This window comes from Heteronotia binoei, chromosome 3 (assembly GCF_032191835.1).
Source record: "Heteronotia binoei isolate CCM8104 ecotype False Entrance Well chromosome 3, APGP_CSIRO_Hbin_v1, whole genome shotgun sequence".
Lineage (NCBI taxonomy): Eukaryota > Metazoa > Chordata > Lepidosauria > Squamata > Gekkonidae > Heteronotia > Heteronotia binoei.
The window spans coordinates 41,348,635-41,354,634 of NC_083225.1; the positions used below are offsets into that span (position 1 = coordinate 41,348,635).

The 6,000-nt window shown below is 49.3% G+C and overlaps 1 protein-coding gene across 2 annotated transcripts in view; it reads right to left on the reverse strand.

The window, feature by feature from the left end:
• Nucleotides 1–4,967, reverse strand: part of TMTC4 (transmembrane O-mannosyltransferase targeting cadherins 4) — a 57,841-nt gene extending 52,874 nt beyond the window's left edge. Inside the window, exon 1 of one of the 2 annotated variants that reach the window (XM_060233670.1) lies at nucleotides 4,831–4,967. The gene's annotated coding sequence lies outside the window, so the exon portion shown is untranslated. The remainder of the gene's footprint in view (nucleotides 1–4,830) is intronic. The other variant, XM_060233668.1, reaches the window with a different exon arrangement.
• Between the last annotated feature and the right edge of the window lie 1,033 nt (nucleotides 4,968–6,000).

The window sequence follows — 6,000 nt, forward strand, 5'->3', positions numbered from 1 at the left end:
TCACATTGGCTGTCATAGGGGGGCTGCTGCTGAACAGGAGCAGCCTGCCAGGCCTAGTTGTCATATGCCAGTCAGGTGGCATCAAGTCACCCAGAGGGTGCTGCCAGACCTAGAGCAACCAACCTCCAGGTTGAGCCTGAAGATTTCCTGGGATCACAACTGAATTCCAGACAACAGCTCTCTCTCCCCCTTGAGAAAATAACTGTTTTAGAGGGTGGACACTATGTCATTATATTCAGCTGAGGGCTCTCCCTTTACTACCTAGCAACTGGCTAGCAGCTTCCCCAGTGGCCCAATCCTCATCTGTCCTGGGATGAGGCTGAAGGGCGGGGGGGGGGGGGGGAGGAGTGACAGGAATGAGTCAGCCACCATGGCCTTTGAGGAAATGCTTTGTGCAGCAGAGCAGCAGCCTTTTCTGAGGCTGCTTGATGGAGAGGACACAGAGAAGCGTCAGAGATATGTCTGTCTCTGAGACAGGACTGTTTTGATGGTTTGTTCAGTGTTCCCAGACCTGCAGTAGGCGAGGGACAGGGGTGTCAGCCAATGGGAACCCAGAGTTGGTGACTGACGCATGATGGGCCAATGGTTTGTTGAGTGCACCCATCAGCCAATGTGAGTGCTGCATTGGGCCATCATGATTCGGGAATTATTATCTATGATGATGATAGGCTATCTGAATCCTGGCCCTCCAATCCATGACTCTCAGGGTAGCTTACAACACACTGTATTATATATAAATTATCTTTCCTTTTTTGCTGTCAAGTTGCAACTGACTTACAGTGACCTTGTAGGGCAGGGGTGTCGAGCTCGTTTGTTATGAGGGCCGGATCTGACAAAGATGAGACCTTGTTGGGCCAAGCCATGTCAGGCTGTGTGTGTACCTATTTAAGATTAGGTAGCAGAGATATAAACGTTATAAAGGACACAGACAAACACAATTAAAGATTTTTTTAAAAAACCCTTAAAACATTAGTTCCTGACTAATGTTCCGGAGAGCCAGTTTGGTGTAGTGGTTAAGTGTGCGGACTCTTATCTGGGAGAACCGGGTTTGATTCCCCACTCCTCCACTTGCACCTGCTAGCATGGCCTTGGGTCAGCCATAACTCTGGCAGAGGTTGTCCTTGAAAGGGCAGCTGCTGTGAGAGCCCTCTCCAGCCCCACCCACCTCACAGGGTGTCTGTTGTGGGGGAGGAAGGTAAAGAAGATTGTGAGCCGCTCTGAGACTCTTCGGAGTGGAGGGTGGGATATAAATCCAATATCTTCTTCTTCTTCTTCTGACTCTTGGTGATATCTGCCATACAACATGTCCTAAAGGCCAAATCTGGCTCAATTTTCTGAGCATCTACAGAACGTCCAAGAAATTAATCCACTTGTTTCAAATTAAAATGTATTTAGAAGTGTCCATCTTGACAGAGTAAATCTAAAATTGCTTGCATGCAATATTGGGTCTTGGGTGTTTTGAATAGCAGCCTTCAACATCTTTCTACCCTCAATGCACCTGTGTTGCTTGATCTCCTACCTATCCATACAGTAGAAACGAGGCATTCTGTGAGGAGCTACAGAGTTGGAGGCCCACAACACAGACATCCCATCAATGCAAGCTTACTTTCACCTACATATTGTGAACATCGGCTCTTACAGCAGGGGTTTCCCACAGCTCCCTGCAATCTGAAAATCCACTGCTGGGGGCCAGGAAACTAGGGTTGCCAGCCCTGAGTAGAAAAATTCCTGGAGATTTTGGGGGTGGATCCTGGGGAGGGTGTGGTTTGGTGAGGGACCTCAGAGAGGTACAATGCCACAGAGTCCACCCAAAGCAGCCATTTTGTCCAGGGGCACTATCTCTGCTATCTGGAGATCAGTTGTAATTCCTGGAGATTCCCAGGCACTACCTGGAGGTTTGCAATCCTACAGAAAACTCTTATAAACAAGACACTTTGGCTCAAGGAGGTTACTGTAACAGGGAAGAATAGTCCTCCTTGGCCAGTGGTGCTAAGCTATCTGCAACTGAAAGACAGAGGAGACGACTTGGTGAATTTTCCCTCTCATTGCACAACAGTCCTCCCCAATACTCAGTACAGTCTTTTTGGGGTACGTACAAGGTGTGGTCAGGGAGAGGCAAGAAGGAGCTGGTCTGCCAATCCCACAGGATCCAGCCACCTGAAGCCATCTACCTTAAGTCAGGAGAACACACCTTATGTACTTGTCAGCTGCTAACATGGAGTTCAACCAGAATGAACGAGCTGAAGGTCAAAGAAAGCACAGCCCTAATGTAAGGAGCAGCACCCGCTAAAGCTTTCTGCATATCATGCAGTTTTAAAAATTGAACATCTGTCAAGAATGGGAAACTATTTGTGCTGCCAACTGTGCCAGTCAGGGAAAGTTTCTTTGTACAGTAAGGAACTCCATTATCCCATTAATTCGCTGCTTAAGTCTGGGTCTTTCATAAGCGTGTAATGCACTACAGATACAGACAGCAGACTCAGCTTCTCTGATATGATGTATCGTTCAATTAATCCTGGCTAGAGAACTTATTCCAAAATTTGCTCTCCTTACTCTGTGGCCTGATTATCTGCCTTTACCGCATTTCCGTTGTAAAGTGCTCCCCTCTGGTCCAAACCCCATTCTAAACACAAATCTCACAACATCTTCTGTTTATACTACCTCCTCCAACAAAGTCTTAACTGGGATTTTGGATTTCAGACTCACTTTAGAGCCTAATATCTTGAACATTCTGCCACTTACAGATATTTTATGGGATCTGCTTATCATGTTTTAGTCTGCTCTTCCCTAGACTACGTTTGAAATTAATCCACTTTTGCCTGTCTGCCAACAGCCGCGAGTAGTCCTCACTCACTCTGAGCAGACTGATTACATTTTTGAAAGGATCTTTTTTCTCAAAACTGGCCTTTCTTTGTGACACTGTCCCATGCCACCACCACTGTTTGCAGCTCTTAGTATATATGAATCTTCACATATCTGATGAAGTAAGGTCTGATTTATGAAAGTCTATGTGGGGATAAATGCTTTTGGTCTTTAAGATAGCACCTGACAGTTTTATTAAGTTGTGTGTTCTCTGTGTCTTACACTTTGATCATGGGGCCTAGATTTTTCTGAATTTAAAATGAGGGGGAAGGTAGAATTCATAAGGTATCCCCTCCCTGACTTTCAGACTGAATATACAAGACACAATATTTTTTTTTTTTTAAAAAATGTGATGCAAAATAAAGGTTTTGCATACCAAAAGAGAAAAGGGAAATGTCAATCATCATAGGGCTTATATAAAGATCCCAGGGCTTATCTATTCAGAGCAACAGCACTGCTGGAAACACTAACCGGACTAGATGCTCTGCACAGGTATTAATTCAGTCCAGGACTGAGCCCGCGTTACTATAGCAATGTCCCCTATAAAAAGTGCCCATAAAATATACATGAAGTGACATGCAACAGCTAACAGAAGCCAATTATCACGCTAATATCCCAGTTCCTGGCGGCTTCAAGCCAACCAGCATTTTTCTCCCCCAACCCCAATTGATGAAAATATAAAACCAAAGTTTTTGTTTTTTAAAGTCTCCAGAGTGGCTTTAAAAGCTCAGCCTGCTTACCTTTTAATTATTGTTTCTTAAATTATTTTTTTTTGGAGGGTCTGTTCCTAAAAGGGTGACACACATTTGCATGTGCATAACACTAACTCTCCTTCACTGGGACTTGCAGAAGTTCGGCAGGGGGTTCTCTCATATACACATCCCTTTGTCAGGTTCTTTACAGAAGCTGCATTATGCACAACACATATGCAGGAATCCTACAAGCATCGTGGTCCGATGCCATTTACTCAGAAGTAATTCCCAAAGAGGTCTATGGGGCTTTCTCCTACACAAGCACGCATCATAACGCAGCCCCTCTCATTCAGGTTTATTTTTTTTTTAAATAATATGTTTTACGTTTATTTATTTTGCACGTCACAGGTGACACGCTCTGCTTTCCACAACTCCTAAAAGATCATTTAAATGTCCCCTCCTCTTCCCACCTCTCGGGAAGAAAAATGGAAGGCCATTTTAAGGATTTCGCCACCCCAGTAAGTGGCGGGGTGTCAAAACCATTCATCAACTCGACTCAACATTCGGCCATCATGCCACACGGGCTCTTTTATTGTCTTTCGTGCAGCGGTCCTGCAGGAAACCAAAGCGGACTTTTATTTCAAAAGAGCGATGCCAAAGATCGGATTTGCAGACAAACCTCCAGATCCTGCTGTCCTGCCTAGATGGCTTCACACAACAGGAGGAACCCACTCAGGTCCATTGTGAAAGGGAAAAACGGGCAAGCCCGGCCCCCCTGAGGCAACGCGGTTACCCAGCGGGTAAGTCCCGCTAAATTAATGGGACTCATTTCCTAATTCAGTCAGCGGAGGACTCCAGCCGGGATCCAACACCCCCCCCCCCCCCCCGGGATCCGCCAGCAGGTAATGCAGCACCCAGTGAAGCACTGGGCGCGTTCCAGCGGTCGGGGAGGGACAGCAAACAACTCCAGCGGAGTTCAGAGACGCGGGGAGAAAGAAGCGTTGTTGGATAAGTGGATGCAAAGTCCTGCGGGCCGGATCCGCAGCCCTGCTCCCCTTCCCTTTTGTTTTGCCCGGCGTGCTCCCCTTTGTCTAGGAAGTATGTTCTGGAGCTGGGTGCAAACCCAGCGCTCGCCTGCCGCATAGAGCGCGCGCTCGGAGTGCCCGGGGAGCCTACCTTGCACAGGGGGACCACCGCCACACACACCCCCTCGCCCGCCCTGCTTTCTCCAGCCACCCCCCTCGCTCGATCTCGTCCCCCCCCCCCCGCCCTTTACCTGCAGCTCGAAGGAATGCGAGCGGCATCTCCCACCCGCGCGCGAAACTCTCCCCAGTCTCCCTCCTGCCGAAGCCGCCGGGATGGGCCGGCTGGAGGGAGGCGGAGCCGCCTTGCCTGGCGCCGGGCAGGGGTAGCCTCCGTGCCCATTGGCTCGCCTCGCTTCCTCGTCCTCCTCCTCGGCCCCGCCAAAGGAGCAGCCCCCCGCTCATTGGCGAGGCCGAGGTGACGTCTGGGAGGCGGAGCCCCACCAGCCGGGGCGGAGGCTAAAGCGAAAGAGGCGAGGCGGCGGGGTTGGGCTGCTTCCCCGGTTATCACATTGGGCGCTGGAGCTCGTCGCGCTCTGCTTTGCGCCTTGCGCGTCCGGCGCTCCTCTCGCTGGCGTTGCTTGCCCTTCCTTGAGAAGTGATCCGGGCTGCTCCGGTGGACCCCTTGCTTCTTGTTGGCACCCTGGCAGGGCTCCTGTGCCTTCGGCAGGTGCTGCTGGACAGGCAGGAATTCGTTCGGAGGGGCCTTTCCCCTTGGTGGTATCGCTTTGCTGGGAAAAAGCTTTGTCAGGGAGGAAGGAAGGCGCGCACTGGCCGTTCCTAGCGCATTACAACCTGTACTTTCTCCCTCAGGCTAGACATGGAATGTCTGGGCCAGGGCAGAGGAAACCTTTTTGGCCATCCTTAGTTTCCTCTTGAAGTGGGTACAACAAAAGGCTAAATAAGAAGGGTCAAAGTGGAGAGGGCCAGGGGTGCTCCGTGCCCTGCTGTCCTACTACCCTTCTATCTCCTGAAAAGCAGCTCTTGGACTGCCAGTTCCTAGGCCTGAATAAAGGGCTCCTGTCTGCACCACTGTTGGCATGCCCAGAATATACCACCATGTCAACAGGTGACTGCCGTCATGGGCTTGGGGAGGGTGGGCTTAAAGTGCTCTTTGAGATAGTGACCGGGATGCACCACTGGTTTGCTAGGGTCATTCACCTGTGAGTAAAGACCTGAGAGTTAAACAACATCCACTCTCTGCCATTCTCTGTCTGCAAATGTCTTCCCCTAATCACTGCATCATTTTGTTGGGGCAGCTATAGCTACTTTATTATATTTATTTATTTTGGTCACAGCCCAAGGTTTCTAAGGCAAGAGGTGCACAAAGGTGATTTGCCATTGCCTGCCTCTATGTCGTGACC